This window comes from Pteropus vampyrus, unplaced genomic scaffold (assembly GCF_000151845.1).
Source record: "Pteropus vampyrus isolate Shadow unplaced genomic scaffold, Pvam_2.0 Scaffold97, whole genome shotgun sequence".
Classification (NCBI taxonomy): Eukaryota; Metazoa; Chordata; class Mammalia; order Chiroptera; family Pteropodidae; genus Pteropus; species Pteropus vampyrus.
In genome coordinates this window covers 6,473,380-6,493,830 of record NW_011888878.1, presented here as the reverse complement: position 1 = coordinate 6,493,830, position 20,451 = coordinate 6,473,380, and the positions used below count along the sequence as shown (strand labels likewise).

General features: G+C 37.7%; 1 protein-coding gene across 2 annotated transcripts in view; it reads left to right on the top strand.

The window, feature by feature from the left end:
* Positions 1–20,451, top strand: part of PLS1 (plastin 1) — a 105,474-nt gene that overhangs the window by 1,812 nt on the left and 83,211 nt on the right. Inside the window, exon 1 of one of the 2 annotated variants that reach the window (XM_011364450.2) lies at positions 8,144–8,558. The exons of the other annotated variant lie outside the window; for it this stretch is intronic. The gene's annotated coding sequence lies outside the window, so the exon portion shown is untranslated. Of the gene's footprint in view, positions 1–8,143; positions 8,559–20,451 lie in introns of those variants that run through there. 2 annotated transcript variants of the gene reach the window in all.

The window sequence follows — 20,451 nt, the reverse complement described above, 5'->3', positions numbered from 1 at the left end:
AAAAAGTATGCTTTTTAAAGCTTAGATTACTCATATGAAAAAAAGTTTTTCAACTAAAAAGTAACAAATATTGGGTATTATTTTTGGATCATGTGAAGAATTTTATAAAAATTATAATGTTACATGGAAGGCAATAGTTGAATAGCACTGTAATTCTAAAAGGCAATATAAACCCCTAAACATTAGGAACAATACGGCTTTGGGAATCCAATTTAATTCAAAAGTTATTTTTGTGAAAGATATTATGTTAGGTACTTCTGTGACACAAAGATGAGGAAGATAAAGTCAGTTTCAAGTTGGTAGAATCTGTGGATGTAGAAAGGATATAATAACCCAGAAAATTAAAAGCAAAGCAAAATCTGATGAATGCCATAAGAGATGTAAAAATATGCATTGAAAAAATACAAGAGGGAAAGATCATATCTACTCCAATAGAGAGGAGGTGGATCAGGAAGGAGCTCAAGGAGATTGTGGCAGCACATCTGAGACAGGATATAAAAGATAGCAATGTCTGAAGAGACAAAGATTGCAGAAGAGGAATATATACTAACTACAGGCAGTAGTATGAACAGAAAACATACTGAAGGAGAGATGAGATCTAGTTTGGCTGGTGTTAGGGAACCTTAAAAGTAGTCTGAGAAGCTTGCACAAACCACAGTAAGCAATGGAGAGGCACTGGAAGATTTTATTTAAAGAGTGACACAGTCAAAGCTACACTCAAATCTGGCAGGAGGATGCAGGACAGAATAAATGGAAGGTAGTAGATCATTTAAAGAAATAAAACTTCTTTAGCAGTATATCAATAAATACGTAGTCAATGTCATCCAAGCAGAAATCCTTCCTCCAAATACCCATATATTTCTCTCCTTCACCAAACTTTTTGAATTTTTCATACTGCTGAGTCTATTTCCTCGTCTCCCACTCAGTCCTAAACCTACACACACTATACTCTGTCCTGCCCATCCTCTCTTAAACACCTCTCACCAAAGTCACCAATGATTTTCATATGGCTAAATCCAAAAAGATGTTGATCAGCCCTTCCTTTCTTGACCTCTCAGCAGCATTTGACAATATGGACTAATGGGTCCTTGGAGCACTTTATTTCTTTGGCCTACATGACTCACTCTCTTAATAGCAACACTTCCTTTGCCATCCTATTAATTGTTGGTATACTTCAGCATTCTAAATTAACTTCCTTTCTCTTTTCTATTCCTAGGTGACTTTTTCATTATTAAGGTTTCAGTTAACTTTTTACCTGATCACTCCCAAATTCTTTGCTTCTGCTCTGATCTCTCTCTGAGCTTTATGTTTCATATGTCTACCTTCCTTCCTAATTTTTTCCCTTGAATTATTTCCAGGCACTTTATTTTTGTTTAACTTTGTATTATGGAAAGGTTCAAATATATACAAAAGTAGAGAGAATAGAATAAAGATCCCATTTATGCCCCTCACTCTACTTCAACTGTTATCAGCATATGGCCAGTCTTTGTTTCATCTATAACCACCCCTCCCATTTCCCCTCTCCCTATTGGATTATTTTAAAGAAAATCCCAGACATCATATCAATTTATCTGTAAATACTTCAGTTTGTATCTCTAAAGGTAAGGACTCAATTCTACCTCCTGAATATCAAACCTATCCACCTCCCTTCAAATCCTATTATCATCATTCTATTTTCAGACTATCACTGTCTCTTGTCCAAATTACTTCATCGGTGTTCTATCTTGCCTTTCTTCCTTTAGGCTTGTTTTCTCTCCAATTCATTCTCTACACTGGGAGTCTCCCAACTTTTTTGATCATTCAATATTGAGATTTAAAAAATACACACCTTTATATGTGCATATTTACCACACATATTTAGTACTCTATTCTAATATACATAAAACTCATTATATATAATGTAAATTTTGACATAATTTTGACACCTGTTGATTGGTTCCTGTTTTCCTCTCACCTCCCTTTTTATCTTTTTTTGGGGGGGTAGAAGTATGGTGGGGGGCAGAGAGTGAGGCAGGAAGCAGAGAGGCAGAGGTAGATCCCAGTGTGCTTGGGACCTTGGTATCTCCTAAGCCCAGTGTCCCAGATCAAGTCGACAAAAGGGCACCAATCAATGTCCTCCTGGAAGTTTCATACAGCAAATACATAGAACTGATCTCGTTGATGATTAAACTAGTGTTGGAATGACCACCAGGGGGCACCACAACTCAAACGAGACTAAGATCTCCTGGTTCTCAGATGCCCAAATTCTTGGCGGTCTAACTGCAAGTTCCATCATAATGTATTGGATTATTTTATTCCTTTTGCGGTATTATGTCAAGATTTTACTGTATAATCAATATCATAAAGTATACACTAAAAAAGAAATCTTTTAAAAAATGAGATAAAAAATACAATTTTACAAGTTCCTTTTCACACCTGAATGGAGTTCAATATACAACTCTTTTGGTATACACACACTCAATAATTTGCACTTAGACAGTTTTTAATAATTTAATTTTTAATAATTTTAAAAAGTATTTTATTAATTAACAGTTTGCATTTTCGAAAGTTTGCTCCTAGGCGATGCTGACAGAGCAACAGCAACCTTTTCAAAACCCAAATATGATTATTCCATTCCCCTGCTTGAATAACTTGACTATGTATTGAATATTGTCAGACAAATTAATGAGTTTAAAGGGGCACATTTCTGTTGGTTTTCACTGGATAAAGCCTCATAATAAACAAACATAACTACAGAGTAACATTCTGAAACTTATTAAGCAGAATAAATGATCCTCTTTGGCCAAACTGCACGAATGCACATGTCTCATTTAGCAGAAACACTGCAAAGAATCATTTCAAAAAACATTTAGTTCCCATAGGGGAACTTATAATACTTAAGAAACTAAAAGTAAAGCTGTTTGTCTTCGTAGTCATGTGGCAGTTTCACATCTACTAAGGCTATGTTATAGAAGTAAGACTCCACTGTATTTGGAGACAAATCAGAAATAAGCACATAATCCCATGCGTCCAGGAGATTTCTATCTCAGTAATGAATTATTGTCATTTATATTGCTAAGGTACTGAGTAGGATCCAATGATTATATAAAATCTATTCAAATGGTAATAATTATTTGCATTTGCAATCATTATTTTTGCTTTCCTCAAAATATTTGTTTTGTCTGCTGTTATCCTCCCAGTAACTCTAATGTAAAGGTCAAGGAAGGAGGTTTCTGAGTTCTCAAACTTGAGCATGCATCAGAATCACCTGGAGGGCTTATTAAAACTCATTCCTGAGCCCCAGATTTTTATTTAATGGATCTGAAAGGGAACCCAATAATTTGCCTTTTTAACAAGCTCCTAGGTGGTGCTGATTTGACTTGTCCATGAACCACTCTTTGAGTTAATGTTTTAGAATAATGGTTTTTAACCTTGACTACACATTGGAAGTATGTGGGTGGAAAGCTTTTAAATCTCAGAGGTTCCGATTTGATTGGTTTGTAGTAAGGCTCATATACATTTATGTGCATTTCTCTATTCACCAGTACGTTCAAGCATCTTTTCGTATGTCTAGTAATAATTTGGTTTTCTTTTTTGTAAATTGCCTATTCGATACTTTATCAGTTTTCATTTGATTATGTCTATTTATTTATAGGGTCATTTTAATATACTATTGATATTAACCCTTTTCTGATTTATATTCTAGAATATTTTTTCTTAGTCCATCACTTGGCTCTTGTCCTATAGAAATGTTAATTTTTATTATATAAAATCTATCCATCTTTTTCATTATAGCTTCTGGGTTTTGAGTGTTGCTTAGGAAGGTTAACCCCAAGGTTAAATGTGTTCTCTACTTTTTACTAAGAATTTTGTACTTCAGTTTCCTAGTATTCATTTTCTCATTTGTTTACTGATCATTTTTGAGTAAGACAATTTGTTTCCCAGGTGGATAGTGCATTTGTGAGGATTGTAGTCCTTTTTGCTAGTTTAAGAGTAAGGGGTTTGTTAAGAGATATCAAAAATATACAGAATCTTTGAGAGACCCACTTTATCATGAGCATCTAAGAACTCCCCAAATCACCTGTCAAGGCAGTTGCTAACTCTGAAAGGATCAGGAAACAGACAAAAGAGGATCATATCTTGCCTCTTTTTTCATGCAATTCAATTTTCAACCAAGTCTTAAATGATTTGGTGGAAACTAAATTATATCTGGAACCCTGGCTATAAATGAATCTAGGAAATGTAGTTTTTGGCTTTCCAGGAAGGCATCCAAGAAGAGAGTTGGGGCAATCCATGGTATCTGTTACTGACTAGTTTTTAATTTCCCTATTATTTTGATATACCATCATTTTCATAAATACAGGTTTCTCTTGCTATCCAAAAGTACAAGCTTCCTATGAAACCTCACGAGTCGAAATGGCATAAGGCAAAAAAGTAAATACCATTAATTTATATGGAAGAAATTTTGCACATTCCCAGATCCTAAACATAATTTAGCAAATCATACCAAATATGCTGAATTACATCCAGTTTTATGCTAAATGTAACACACTTACGTTCTCTCTTAGGCTTTTCTGATAACTTAGGACAGTCTTGCTAACAATGCACAAAATAAACTGAGATAAAACACAGATCCTCACAGACAGTTTCAAAGCTATGGTGTTTAATGCTGAGATGCTGAATGTGGTTCCAGGGAAAGGAGCTTGGCGGTGTCATTCTCTGCTGCTCAGGGCGCAAGCTGCCTCTGTGATGGCTAACTGCAAAACAAACAAACAAACAAACAAACAAACGAAAAATGCTGAATGCTATTTTCGCATTTTGTCTTTTTTCCCAAAAGCAAAAATCCTCTTCAGATTTCTTTTAGTTAGCAAAAACAGGTACTAATGTAGGTACGTGTTTAGTAAAAGTCAAGTGACATGATGTGAACTTTTCAAAAGCGAGGGATATAATCATAGAAAAAAAGCTATTTGGGGACAATGAACAATCTCTGCCACACTCTACAACTCTTTTCCTATTTTCCATCTGTTTCAGTTAATATTGCACACGATTTTATTTTTTTCAAATAAGGATGGGCAAGGTGTGAGGGGAGAATAGAGGATGTAGTAAACTGCCACAGATTACACTTCTATGCCCTAAAGACTATTTTCCACCCTGGTGCCTGTTATAATTACTCAGCTTGATTGTTCAGTCCCTATTTGTTCACAATCTCTATTCTGGAACCTAGATCATACATTTAATTTTTTATCTCAGTCAAAATTTAAAATTTAAAATTCTCAAACATCTGGTTAAATTTTCTGTACATGTGACATCTTCTCATGTTTGTCTGAAGGTATTTATTATACTTTTCAAATGTCTTCTTCTGATTGTTCTCTAGCTCTGTCTTCTCTAATATTAGTTGTAGAAAAGGTGCCTCTCTCATGACGATTTTCCCCAGAAATGTTTAGTTATCTGTTCAATTTTGTGTTTTAGAATCTCTATTCACTTTGCCTTTTTATTAACTGTAGCCATCCTTTGCCAATTTGGGGTAAGGAAAAGCACTTGAAAGGCAAGGATGTATTGGTAGCTCATTCTCAAGGTGTTCTCGGAGCTACCTGGGCCACAATTTAGAACCAGTTGGAGAGGAGAAAATTAACTAGCCTGGCTACTCTAAACTGCTCTCCCCAATTACTCTGACCAGTGCCTCAGTGCCTTCTTCCCCACTTCTTGATCTGTTAACTGTAAACTTGTACATCCTTCCCCCAATGCTCCTTTCTTTGCCTTAGCCACCTCCTCTGTATGATTTGAGCTTAACTCTGCTTGCATTTTGTTTTTCTAAGATGTGGTTCTGTCTGTATTTCATCTTTTCTCAATATTTATGGTTTGTTGATGGCAGTTTTTCTTATTTTCCTAGGATATTTCTCACTTTTAAAACGTATCTTCTCTATCATTTCATTAGATTTTATGTGGTAGATAGGATATAGGTGCATGAGTTCTTGGCACAGCAGCTGGCACACAGGGAATATGGCATAGACATTAGAGATGATGGTGAAGATGATGATGGTGGTGACTGCCGGAGTTCTGCTCTTTATGGTTCCCTTCCCAGTATCAATGAGCCTGGGAAAATAAATTAATAATCTAAAAGGGTTATTTCTTGGGAAGTGCAAAATCAGCAAAGATTGTGTTCATACAAAATACAGTTTTCAATTTAGTTTTTAGTCTTTATTTAGTTGTATTATGAGAAAAATAATTAATATTTTCTATCTCACCTTTTTTTAACCTATAAAATGAGGATAGCTTAATAGGGCTGTCATGGATACTCAATGAGAAAACATTCTAAAATGCTTAAAACAGTTATTAGTATATAGTAAAAGCTCAAAAACTCTTAGTAATGTTATTAATATTTATTAATATTATTATATTACTAATATTTTTTTGTAAGCTGTAGAAGAGCCAGAAAAGTATCCCTATTTTAATTTGATTTTATTTTTTTCGACCAACAGTTGGAACATATGATTGGATATAAATTCATGCAATAAAGAAATATTTAAAATTGGGACTATTTTGGAAAAACTGGAATATATGGTTATTAGAAGTAGAGTATATTCTCTTGATAACTCGAATTTGTTTATCCATAAACCTGTTAATGGATATTGGATTCCTTTCAATTCAGGGCTATTGTGAAAAAAGAAAAGCTGCTATAAACATTTGTGTTCAAGTCTTTGAGTGAACATATTTTAATTCCTCTTGGGTAATACCTAGGAGTGTGTTGATGTAAAAATGTCCAAACCTGTAGAAAATTTTTATAAGAGTTCATTTGAGACAACTGAGGACAATTGCTGAGAAGCAAGATCTCAAATGCTTCAGAGATTGTCAGTTTTACAGTTTCTTTTATGGAGTTAAGGAGGAATGTAAGGAACATTACATGAAGGCGGGAGAAAGCACAAGATGTGCTCCCTTGAGTATGTTCATTCTTCTGAGGAATCTCGAAAAGAGAGAATTTCTCTGACATTTCAAAAGTGTGTTAACCTAGATGCTTAAGAACAACCAGACAGGGCTTGCTTAAGGGGAAGATAAACCTTTTGCTAAAAAAGTTGTGTGCCTGTGACATGACTACCCAGCATAACCTGCCCAGTTAGGAATTTGTGATCAGATCACTCTATGAGGTTACTTTCTGTCACTGGACTTGTCCGTTTTAGTACAAAACTCCCGTACAAAACTCCCTTTATGGAATGGCTGGTTTGTATGGCAGAAATGTGTTTCACTTTGTAAGAAATATCTTGTGAGAACTTACATACTCAACTCCTATATAGCTGGGCTTAGATAAGGATACTAAGTCCAACTAACTTCCCTAGGTGGAAGGCAGAGAGAAATCCTTATCCTCCCTAACCTTAGCCCACCGACTTCCATAATTAATTGCTTATCAGTTCCTTTGGGTGCCTAAAATAATTTCAATATCTTTCTTCTCTATCTCTCCAGTCATAGTGATACCATCTTAAGATTTCTTGGGTGCCTATTTTGTACCCAGTACTGTGGTAAGCACCCGAGTGGGCATACAGGATTTAGAGTTAAAGGGGCAGCAAAATAGGGACAGCTCCTGTGTTCAGGACAGAGCCTAAGTGACCACAAGCACAGACGATGCTATGCAAACTATGTGAGAACCCTTGGGGCTGCATTCCATTTGCTTGACTCACATGCTGGAGGAAATGTCCCATCTTTGAATGTGAGCTGTAGTTACTTGTTTTCAAAGCTGATGTGGCTGTGAAATTAAGAGGAAAAGTTTTGTGAAATCCCAAACAGGGGAACGAGAGAGAAAACTTTCCTCTTTTTCCTCCACCGGGGGTTCGCAAAGCATGGTACTGGGGCTAGTTAGCAACAGTTTCCCCCTAGAAAATGTTAGAAATTCAAATTATCCGGCTTCATTCTAGACCTACTGAATCTGTAACTCTAGGTGCGGAATCTGTGTTTTAACAAGCCCTCCAGGTGATTCTGATGGACGTTCAAGTTTGAGCACCACGGTGCTAAGATCATTCCAGGGGTGTAGGTGGTAGGTCATCTTTTAGGCTGGGAGGAGCGTTAAATCCTGAGTAACTCGACTGTAGGGATAACGTAACCGCAGCGCCCATCCGACTCTCCCCCTCGCCTCTCCCAGCACCTGCAATTCCTCTTCCACCCGCTGCCAGAACTCAGGCTCTCGGACTCGGGTCCTTCTCCTGGGAGCCGGGCCAAAACCCGGCAAGTGGATTAAGAGCCTGCTGGCCGGGGTACCGGCCGGGCATGCGTGGTGGCGCAAGCACAGCAGGCGGGCGCCGCGAGGTAGCTGCAAAGGGGACCTGCGGGCGCCAGCAGGACAGCAGCGGCAGGTTCCAGGGCGCGGCAGTGGAGTCCCAGAGGAGAGCTGGACTGATAGGCAGAAGACAAAGCTTCACTTTGTCGCTGGCGTTCAGCGGCTGGAGGGGCGTCTTCGGTTTTTCCTCGCTCGCTGGGCGGTTCTCGACTCCTTGCTGTGAAGTGCGGCGCCCGCCAAGCTCCGGACCCGCTCCTGCCTATTCCCTGCAGCCTGTAGTGCGGACAGGTGTCAAATCTTGTATACTACTTTCACAGTAAGCCTGAGAACTGCATTATGATTCCTTGCATGAAGTTAGGCATTCTGTTAACTTTTGTTTTTTCTTTCCTCTCTTTTAAACTTTGGGTGGCAGCTGCAGAGGCTTTCTGATCCAGCCTGTTTCGCTTACATTCTAGCTTGCCTTTGGTCTTTTGGTGCATAGGATCAATAGGGCTGGAGTGAAATCGCATCCGTGGTTTATGGTTTTGGTGCCTTTCCTGAATCAGTTGGCCTCTGAACGGGGCATTAAAAAAGTAAACTTTCAGCGAATTTCAGTGCCAAAAACTTTCTGCATTTCAGCTGCATTTTTAAGTAGAGACTTTCTAAAATTTAAGATTCCTTCTTCCTTTTCTGTATTACTATTATTTCAGGACTCATTTGGTGCTATTAAAAGGAAGCGGTCTTTTTAGATGAGAAAGAGTTCTCACTTTTCTCCCTTTATTTACCCTGTCACATTTCATGGCTCATACAGAGATAGCTTACTCTGAGGCTGGGGTATTGGTTACAAACCTAGGAGGCTGGGGCTGTGCTGTGCAAATTTCTTGGATAACCTGTGAGGCATAAACAAAATTGTAGCCCTCGAGGCACATACACACTGAACAATTTTTAGGTAAAGCGTTAAACTTATGGCCTGGGAGTCATTTACATAGAAATAATAAGTTTAGGAGGAAAAAAGTTTTAGTTCAGGAAAGAGTAACCTATATGAAAAGAGAATACAGATACCTGCCTTTTCCTCCACCCCTCATGATGAATGTTTTAATGGCAGAAATTATATACAGTTTAAGACTGTGGTAGAGACCTTCCAGGTCAGCCAGTTCAGTTGCTTCAGTTTACAAATGAGAAAACTGAGACCAATGAGGTTAAATGACTTGCTGAGGCCACTGGAGACCCTCCTTGGCAAAACAGGGCCGGGGACCCCAGTTTTCTGATTTTCAGGTTCTTTTTACCACCTCCTACTGATATTCTCCTCACAATTTGGTTAGCTTATTAAACTTTTATTTTCTTTTCTATATCTTTATACTGTGTAGTCTGGCTTACGCTGATAATTAGTTATTCCTGCTACTAAACCTGCTAGTACTTTGTAAAGTTCTTTCAAAAATTATCCTCCCACTCGAGCACCACCTAACAATTTGTTGATCTTGAAACTGCCCTCCTTCCTTGTCTAGGTCACATTGGGCCCCTAGCCAGAATACCTGCTTGCCTCCCTCCCTGTTCAAGTCCTGCCCATGCTGCAAGGAGTAGCTCAGGTGTAACCTCTTTACAGGAGCTTTCCTTGATTACTGTGGCCAGAAAGTAGTTCTTCCTCTTATGAATCCTCTAGCATTTATTACTGTTGTCTGTGCTGCTAGTATCCCTCTCATCATTAGTATCCCAAATTGTTGTATTTTAGCACATGTCCCAACTTCCTGACCAGTGTGTAAGCTCTTGGAGGTTAAAGTCTATGACTTAGATGTTCTACCTAGCACAAAGCATATAGTATGTTCTTAGCTTCTATTTGTGAGAGGAAGTAAAGCACAGAGTTTTGTAAAGGAATTTAATGTGGATGTTATATAATATGAGGGAGCCCACCTTAGAGCTATAGCAAGACAATTGTCAAGTCAAACCAGCCTGCTGGGGTGATTCTCATATTTTAATGAGAGACCATGCCTCAGAGGAGTGCTGGAGACAGGGCTAAAATCATAATAGGGGAGTGTTGCCCAAGGCTAGGATTTAAGCATTGCGACTCTAAGAGCACAGTGGAGAGCACAGATTTAAGAAATGGTTTAAAGGAAAAAGCATTTGGTGAAAGACTAGATGCAGAGAAGGAAATATATGTTGAAAATTACTTCTAGGCTTGGTGTGTTGGTAATGGGTTTGTAATGTTCTTTTTATCTTATAAGTACCTCCAGTTATGACATTATCTCTTTCTGTTTCTTAGAGTTATTGATATGATTTTTTTACTTCCCATCCTAAATGATAAGCTCTTTGGGGAATGATCTTTAATCCCTCTCAATGTCAGGCATGGTAGCTTTGCAGTATTAGACACTCCATAGTTATTGCGTAAATAAATAGGATTTTTTGACATGGGTAAGGTGGGAATTTAGGATTTTAGAGATGTAAGGTATCATTTTATCCAGACCATCCCCACATTATCTAGAGGAAGAACTGAGATATGCTAAACTAAGTTAGTGGTGTTGCTTGAGCCTCTACTCAAGTTTCCTAACTACTAGCTCGAAGCTCATTTCATTAAACCTTACTTTTCAAGGTTGTTGGTTCCAAGATAAAGTTGAGTTGGCAGCAGGACAGTCCAGTTGGAGATGTTCTGTGGATCTAAAGCCCTCAGAGACCAATCTTAAGGGGGGAGCTTCGTGGTCTATGTAGATGTCTGTGTCATTGGAAGAGATGAAGAGATGACTGGGCAATTCAGGGTTGAGTATACAGAGTGAAAAGTGGTGAGGCTGAGGTTTTGGGAATCTCCATACAGGGAGTTGAAGAGGAGTCTGGAAAGGTTACAGTAGCTTAGCTTGTGAGGGGTAAAAGACATAAACAAGTAGGCCCAAAGTCCTTGGACTGAGAGTGTATTTGAGAGAGACATTTTACACTACCAGGAGGTGGTGAATGATGGCTGTGGTGTTTGTGACCTAGGAAGGTAAGAATAAGGTTGAGAGAGAGATAGAATTGTGATCAGGCTACCCAAAAAAACAAGACAGTAGGGAGTGCTTCAGAACCCCAAATTCCAATTCAGGAGATGTTTTGGCATATTTGTTTACTTGGAACAGATGTTGCAAATAGCTGTTTTGCAAAACAAAACAGCCTTCCCATTGAGCTGCACACAGCATTGAGGGAGCTGTTGGATGGCACATCTTTTCCATTGACACTCAGAGGCAAGTTGACCACTGTCTTCAAATGGCAGTGATGCTTGTTCTTATAAAATTAAGAGGAGAGAGCAATTGAGGAGAGATACACAGCTTCCTGGGGGAAAAGGAAGAGTTGGAAAGGTATAATAAGATTACTTTTTTTTTATTATGACATTAGTTAAAATTGATTGGACAGCCAAATGCAAAATCAGGCAGTAAGCTGAAATGAATGTCTCACAAAAAAATGCTGAATATTAAAATCTATAGTTATATACCACAATCCTGTACAAAATGACTGTATTATGTAACTTTCTCAAAATAATATTAGTAATATTAGTAACTTGTATTATAGAAAGTTTTCCATGGACTAAACACTTTACAAACAATATGTCTTTTAATATTTATAAACTGTCCTATGAGGTCGGTACAATTATTCCCATTTTTACAGATGAGAAAACCGAAACTTAGATAAAATCTCATTTCTGAGGTCACATGGTTAACAAGTGGCTGAACTGAGCTTTGATCCCAAGCTTGCCTGACTTCAGGCACTGAGAGCTTAAATAACTTAGTCAAGTACCTTAACAAAATGCAAAACTTTATCTATAGTAACCCTAACAGATGCTTAGGTTGCACCCATTGAGAATGGTCACAGATTGGTGAAACTCCCAATATTCTATGAGCAAGATTTTAATCTGAGGGGGAAAAAAGTAGTGGTAAATCTTTTAGTTTTTTATTTTTTAAATTATTCCACTTAGTCTTTACCTCCTTTTTACTACTGAAGCATTCTTGGAGGCAGAGACAGCAGCTCTTTCTCTGGGTACACCATAAAGCTATTTCTGTTCTGTTCCCACCCTCTTTCAGGAGGAACTTGGGTGATGGAGGTGAGTTGGTAGTGATCCAGGAGATGCCTCTGGAGTTGGGGGTGACAGATGGGAAACCCAATGTATGAACCTAAGGACCCTAGGGTGGCCAGGTTTATAAGGAATTTTGTCCCCTGGGGTGCCAGGATCCATTACTGAAAGCCCTGGAATATCTGTAGGTCTTGACCCTTACCCTGACCTCAGGCCTTTGACCTGTGGTTAAAACACCCAGGGAGAATCTGGACCTGATCACATTCTCCTAGGATCCTCGTGATCAGGAAGTTCTGAAGTCAGTTTGTACTTGTTGCAGTTGGAGGTGTGTATAGATACAACAAGGAAGGCCCCAGGTCAGAGACAAGTAATTTAGAGGCAAGACTGGTGGGCCCCAACTGTAACCAGTGGAGTTGGCTGTGAGAAAATCCACCCCCCCACCCCCGCCCCATTACTCTCTTAGGGGAGTTTCAAAATGGAATCTCGTGCTGTCTGAGCCTTCTTTCCATTTCCTGCTTCTGCTTAATCTTCTCCTGAGCTAGTTCTGTGCATTCTCAGCACCTGTGCTTGGATATGAACGGAAAGGCCACCTGTTTCTGGCCTCTACTCATTTATTTATCTCAACATCCAAGAACTTATCACATCACCCAGCTCTTACCCTGAACAAAGATCTGAATCAACATTTCATTCTGGTTGATAATGAAAATCAGGGAGAAAGAGAAAGAGGCTTTTGTGCTGCATACAACTTTATTGGTTATAAAATAGTTATACAATTTGATTGCTGAAAATTTTGCTGACATATAAATCACTTGAGATGTGAAGCTCTGTTAACTTTGGTCATCATATTTCTTTTTGTTACTACTGAATCCAAAAGTTCCTATTTGCCTTTTTTGGTGAGAAGCATGAAATGGCTTCTGTAAAAACAGATTACTTTTTAGTAATACTGTTGGGCACATAAAGGGCAAGAGTTAGAGTAATTAGGAGAGTTTTTCTTTTATTTAAAATACTTGTTTCATCAGGAAATACTTTCTAGTAGAGTTACAGATAGTTTGTTCATAAAGTCTAGTTGTGAAGGGGACTTTTGACTACAATAAACTACATTTTTATGATTTACTCCATTGAGCAATCGAGAGCTATAAAACTATAAGAATATGTGGGTGATAACTCACTGCACATAGACGTGCCACTTTCAAAAAATCCAAGCCAACCACAAAGAAAACATGAGAAACTATCCTTTCTGGTAGTAAGGTAGATGAATGTCTTAGTAGGTGGAAACAGTTTTGTGGGAGTCCTTCGTGATAAAAAGCAAAAGGCTTTGGAGAATGGTTGACAGTAGAAACTCAAAATATTAGAGGAAACTAGGTTTATGTTATTATTGAGAAACTCAATAAATTGTTTGAAGGCACAGTCCCAGGAAATAATAATTTTTTAATAAAAAATGCCAAAAGCCTCTTCAATCTGTTGGAGAACCAAGAAACGAGAGAGTTTATCAGTGCTGTCAAAATAGAATTTGGATTGAAATTGAGTTCAAAACATTGGTAAATGTGTGGAGAAGGATCAGTCATGTTAATTGCACCTTGGGCCAAAGTCTACTTGTCTACTTTTCTCCAACAATGAATTCCCATGTGGCGCCCTCTGTCCTCTATGAATAAATGAGTAAACCTATGCCGATGGATCACAATTGTAAATCCAAAGTGATGCGTGACAATCTGTGACCTAAAACTGATGCTGATCAAGCAATTTAAATGCCTTAGATGGAAAGTACCAACTGCGTTCACATGTTGTTCCCATAGTTGGTGATCAAAATCTAGATTAAATTGTTGAAATATAAGCAAAGCAGGTTCAGAACCGACTCATTTACAGTGAATGATCAAAGGCAGAAGCAGACTTTTTGTCTCATTTCATTTTGTCTTAAATGCCATCTTTTATGGCTTTGTTTTTTGTTTTTTTTTTTTGTCCTCAATTATATATACTCACTGTGTACTTTTATAGATAATAATCAATGCAAACTAGAATTTTGAGGTTTGATGAATGAGTGCTTAGGATTTTAATGCTATTCATCAATAATTTTGTGGAAAGACGATATTAAATTAGTAAATAATTGAACGTTTAGCTTGATATCAAGTTAGTATTTATAATCTTTGAAAACAAACCAACAGTTCCCAAAGACTCCTGCATTCTTTCACTTGGACACTCTGTCAGCATTTTGTTCTTGTAAAGTCTCCCTTTTCCTTACTCTCTCTTTAGGTTTAGGTTCATTGGAGTGCTCTTTTGGTCCAAGAGATGTGTCCAAGAATGGCCCAGTTCTTGCAGAATTTAACTATTATCACGTCAGTGAGGTGCCAGCCATGAAACACAGCTCACAAAAACTAATGATGTTTTTTAGCAAAAGTTGTCATGCAAGTGAATTAATTGGAAAAACAGAAATAGCAATTTGCTTGAATCTTTTTCTTATTCTCAAATAGCCCAAGTTAAACCCAAGATCACTGTCAGTGGAAAAAGGTACTCTGAGAACCTCTGAATGTTTAGTGGTCAATCAGAATGAACTTCTCAGGGTAATTTAAAGTTCAGATAGCTGAAATCAGTTGGCTTATGATCAGGGCTATGGGTAGGAAGTCAAAGTCTGTGCTTGTGTTTTTGACCCCACGAGAAGGGAGGCTTTCTCTTTAACTGCATGTTTGATGATTAAACAAGACACTGAAATGTGAAAGCAATTAGTAAACTATAAGGTAAGGAGGTAATTTATTTATTATAGTTATAATAAATTTCTGACTTTGCTGCCTTTCACTGATAAGTGACCAAGACTTTGACAGTGATTTGCCTATTTGAGGTTACTTGACATAGAAGTTACAGAAACTGAACTCACATCTGTGTCTTCTAATTTGACAAAATGTCAGGGCTCAGCATTGAGACCATAGCGATAGCCAAGACAGATATCGGGTCCCTGTCTTAATGGAGCTTCAGTTTAGTCTCAAATCTGGTGCTCTTCCAATTAGTCCATATTTTCTTTTTTTACTGACCTGTGAAATTTATATTTGGTTGTTATAAAATTCTAAATGTGTTATGAAATTCTAAACCTCAGCTGTGGAGTTCTTTAAGTGATGTTTCTGTTGCCAGAGGTGCCTTCAATTACTGCCTCCCAAACTTCGGATTTTATTTAACAGGATACTTTTTAAATCTCCACTGTGAAGAGAGGAATTTGATGCTTCTCACATCCTTCTTGTTAATCAGAGGCTTGTTCTAGAGGAATATTCTCTTTTATCCTCTGCAAAACCGAAGGGCTGGAGGGAGAGCTGTGGGTGAGACACGGTCCTTATACGCCTGGGTTCTCAGACAGCTGGAAGAGGCACACACAGGGATACTCTGTGACATGAGTGAGCATGAGGGGGAGGGCAGAATGAAGCTTTGGGGGAGCACAAATGGAGAGTAGTTAATTCTATTCAGTGTGTTGAAGAAGGTGTCGAGACTTGAGCTGAGCTTTGAAAGGAAAGTACAAGAGAATGAGGAAAAAGTATTCCACGGGGGAAGGGATAACATGAGCAAAAGCATAGAGACAGGAAAGAGCTGGCCTGTTCAGGGAAACTGCAGGTATTTTAATGTGTTCTAAAACCTGAGCATGCATAAGAATTCACCTGGAGCGCTTGTTAAATGGATTTCTAGGTTCCAACTCCTTAGTTTCTCATTGTTTAGGTTTGAGGTGGGGCCACAGAATTTCATTTCAACCAGTTTCCCGGTGCTGCTGAGGTTGATGATCTGGGAACCACTGGGCTAGATTATAGGGAGTGCGAGATAGATGAGCTAGAAAAAAAATTGCTTTCTTTTGAAGCTTTGCTATCACAAAGTTGACAGTTCAGGTTTTTGTTGTTGTTGTATTTTTTAGTCTCATTTACCAAATGGTTGCTGCCTTGTACCCCTCTAGAAATTCCTTATGTGCCGCCACCCAGTCCTCTACCAGTTCTCCCAAGAAACCAGCCCTTTCCTTGTGTTTCATATTTTAAAATTGCTGCTGTTCAGCCAGTATGGCCATTCCACCCATGGAAAACTGAATAGCCTACATCAGTTAGATGATGTTAGGTGGTGACCCAGACTAAGTATGAATGTTTAGTATGATCAAGGGGTATGTATTGGGGTTTTAGTTTGTTAATCTAGATATAATGTTAAACTTTTCAACAGTATGTTTGGAATAGTTTGCAAGTTCTGAGCTAAGAGGTAGACCTTACACAATTGCAGAAAATTCCTTCCCTGCCCTCAGAAAATGTGTAGTCTTGTAGAAGGGTTAAAATGCACGAGTGGCTCTAGTACAGGAAAGTTGGTGCTGCACTGCAGTAAGGATAGGAACCAAAGTGATAGAACTGAGAAGGTTCACTTTCCATTGCAATAATTGGGGCAGGCAGGGCAGAGTTGAGGAGATCATGATTTATGCCGTTTTCTGATGTTTTATGCATCTTTGTAAGCCCTCTGAACTGAGGGTACATGTGTTTACATAAAGAATGTAATGGAGAAGGGGGCATTTGAATTTGACATTGAAGGATGGACAAATGCTCACCAGGTAGAGTAGTCAGCAGGAGGAGTATATGGAAAGATATTCCAAAGGGGCAGCTGGAACTCAGAACAGCAGTGTGACAGGGAAGTGCAGGTTCAGACACTGGGGAGTACTGTGGTTCATTTTGGGAAGTACATGAAGATGAGACTGGAAAGGCATTTAGGGAAGATTTTGAAACATTTTGAGCTTTGCTTGGGGGATTTGTATTTATTCTGTGGCAGTGTTGACTCATAGGCTTATCTTGGCATACCCTCTCAGTTCCTCCTTAACCCCCAAATACACCAGAAGGGGAGGAACCACATTTCTTACAGTGCATTGACCAATGGTTCATTATATTTTGGATGGACCCATAAAATGCTTTTTCCTGGCTCTGATTTTAATATGTGTATTTCAAGCATCTTACAGACTTGCAAAAATTCATCCATCATTAAAGACTTCTTTCAAAATGTGTAAAATATATAAGAGTAACCAATTTCAAATTCTGAGAGGAAAATTACAAAAAGGAGACAAAAATAAATGAATTACTAGGCCTAGTGATTATAGTACTTGTTCTGGCTTTTTCTGCAAAGCAAGAGAATTCAAAAGTTAAAGCTAAGGACATAAATATATGCAGATCCTAAGCAGATCCTCTCTAGTTGACTTCAAGTGCTGAAAGATACCAAAGGTAAGGGTGAATGGCACTGTGGTCTCTCTTCGGAATTACTTTAGCTATAAGTTGAGAGACACCTACTGGTTTAGTAGAGCTTGTCTGAGGATTAGTGAGCACTAAAGCCAGGGTGGTCCCTTCTGTTCATACTTTGGGGAGATGTCAACAGATGAGAAAGATATTTGTGTCTCATTGAAGATTTTGAGAATCTTCCATGTGTGCCTCCTAAAAAGTATCCTGTGCTGAGAACTACATTGTGATGAGGAAAGCAAAAAAGGTGGATTTCAAAGTAGAAATTGTTGCCCTGGTGCTGCCACTTGCTAACTGACTGATAGAAGAGGCAACTTTTTGAGTGAGTGGGACAGAGTTGACTGATCCAAGATCTGACCCCTTTGCCCAAGGTCCGCAGCTAAGAGGTACAGTGGATAGGAGAATTTCTGAGTCATTTAGCCTATCTGGACCTTGGTTGTTGTCGTTGTTTGGTCTATTTTGTATGGATTAAATAAGATAAAATATGTAATCTGAAAGATACCATACATATTTTAGATCAAAATCTTCTAATACTAAGATTTATTCTGTTATAAGTTCTTATGTCCACATCCGTGGCCATGTAGAATGTGAGCTTCTTGAAGGCAGAGTCAGGTCTTTTTTGCTTCGTTTGCTCATTGCCTGATGCATAGTAGACACTTGGTAAGTTGTTGAATAAATGGAAGATAAAAAGGAATGAATGAACGTATAAAACTATACCCATCCCTTCCCCACCTGCATACCTAATACTTTCTAGCTTCTGCTTGCTCGTAGACTTAAGATCCTTACTTTTATACTACTAACCCCGTTCTGTGTCTTACTGACAGAAAATCTTGAGAAATACTCCAGCCTTATGCGAGAGACACCTGTATAGCTTGAATTCAAAGTATAAGGATCTTTATAGATTGATATGCATTCTAAACTAATTCCGCAAGTGAATTAAATAATATATGATAATGTTTCACATGTGGATAATCCTTGTGTGTAAAACTGATTTCACCTCTAAAATAAACTGATGCATATAAATCGAGATTATATTCCTCTCAAAGTACTTTTTTTTATTGTTTTAAGAGAAGTCAGATTAGAAGCGAGTAGGAGAGTAATTTACAGCAATGATCAAAGGAATGAGTATTAATACACCTGTCTGCTGGAAGCTTGGATACCTGTTTTTCTGCAGTTGAATGAAACAAGAATCAGAAGTTACTTTATTCTCCTTAAGTTTTACAGTTTCTTTAATGTCAACAGTAATTCAGTTCTTGATTTATGAAATTAGACTTGATTAACATGGGAAAAATACATCTCTTTCATTTTGAATGGAGTAGTTTGGTTTTTAAAATTATTATAGGTCGTGTTAACATGCATCTGGAATGGATAGGATAAAAAAGATTAAACTTTCTAAATTTTTACTGATGTATTCTGCTTATATGTATTGTGCTATGGGAGATTAAGCCTTTATTGAAGTATTTCTGCAAGCTTAATATTACATTTCGCATAGGACGAGGGCAGTAAATAATGGGAGAACTGAAAACACTGTAATTTTCTAGAAATTCAGAGGAAATGACTGCATTCTGAGGTAGTGTACTGAAAGAGTACACAATGATACACATTTTTGCAAGTTAATGTATTATTAAATATCATTGGGAATATTTTTTTGAACACTATTTTACATTTCAGGCACAATTTAGGGAGGCCTTATGTTATACGTGTTGCTCATTTTTAATTTAAAAAGGATACGATGACTCATTCAAATCTTCTGTATGCACAGGTTCTTTCCATTATATTATGCCCTTAGTATACTAAGGCTATTACAAAGTCAAGCGGCAAGACTTCTCAGGGAAATTAGAGGTTTAATATCAACCAGACATTGTTAAAATCTTTGCCTTGAGTAGTATTAAGTAATGTTCCATCAGTGTTTGTGGTGCACATGATGCTATTTTTTTTTTTTAATAACAGCTTCATTGAGGTTTAATTTACTCATTTTAAAGTGTGCAGTCAGTTTTAAAATATTTTCATCGCCCTGTGTCCATTAGCATTTACTCCTCATTTCTTGCTGCATTCCCCTCCCCCACCCAATCTAGGCAATGACAAATCTACTTTCTCTCTATAAATTTGCATATCCTTGAAATTTTATGTATATGGATGTTGTGTCCGGCTAATTTCACTTAGCATAATGTTTTCAAGGTTCATTCATGTTGTAGCATCAATACCTCTTTATGGCTGAATAATATTTCATTGTGTGGATCTACCACATTTTATTTATTCATTCATCAGTTGATGGACATTTGTGTTGTTTCTACTTTTTGGTTATTATGAATAATGCTGCTATGAACATTTGTGGTCTAGTTGTTTTGGGAGGGAATTATTCGGTTGTGTTGTAGCTCAACATTTAACATTTTGAGGACCTCCTGCCAGATTGTTTTTTCAAAGTGACTGTACCATTTTACCTTGACTCCAGCAATGTATGAAGGTTCCAATTTTTCATCAGCTCTTGTTATTATCTGTCTTTTTAAATATGGCTATCTTAGTGTGTGCGAAGTGGTATCCATTGTGGTGACATTTCTTTTTGTATATTTTATATATTAGAACTTTATATTTTAGAACAATTTTAGATTTACAAAGAAATTAAGCAGATGGTCCAGAAAGTTCCCATGTGTCCCCACTGACACTCTGTTTACCCTATTATTAACATCTTACATTAGTATGATATATCTGTTATAATTAACGAGCTAGTGTTGTTGTATTATTCTTAACTAAAGTTTATTCATATTTTCTTAGTTTTTACCTAAGGTCCTTTTTCTGTTCCAGGATCTCATCTATAATAGCACATTACATTTGCTTGTCATTTCTCTTTAGACTCCTCAGACTATCCTTATTTTTTTGATGACCTTGAGAGTTTGGGGAAGTTGTAGTACATACATTGTAGGATGCCCCTCTGTTGGAATTTGTCTCTTTCTTTTTAAATTTTTTAATGATTAGGTTGTGGTGAT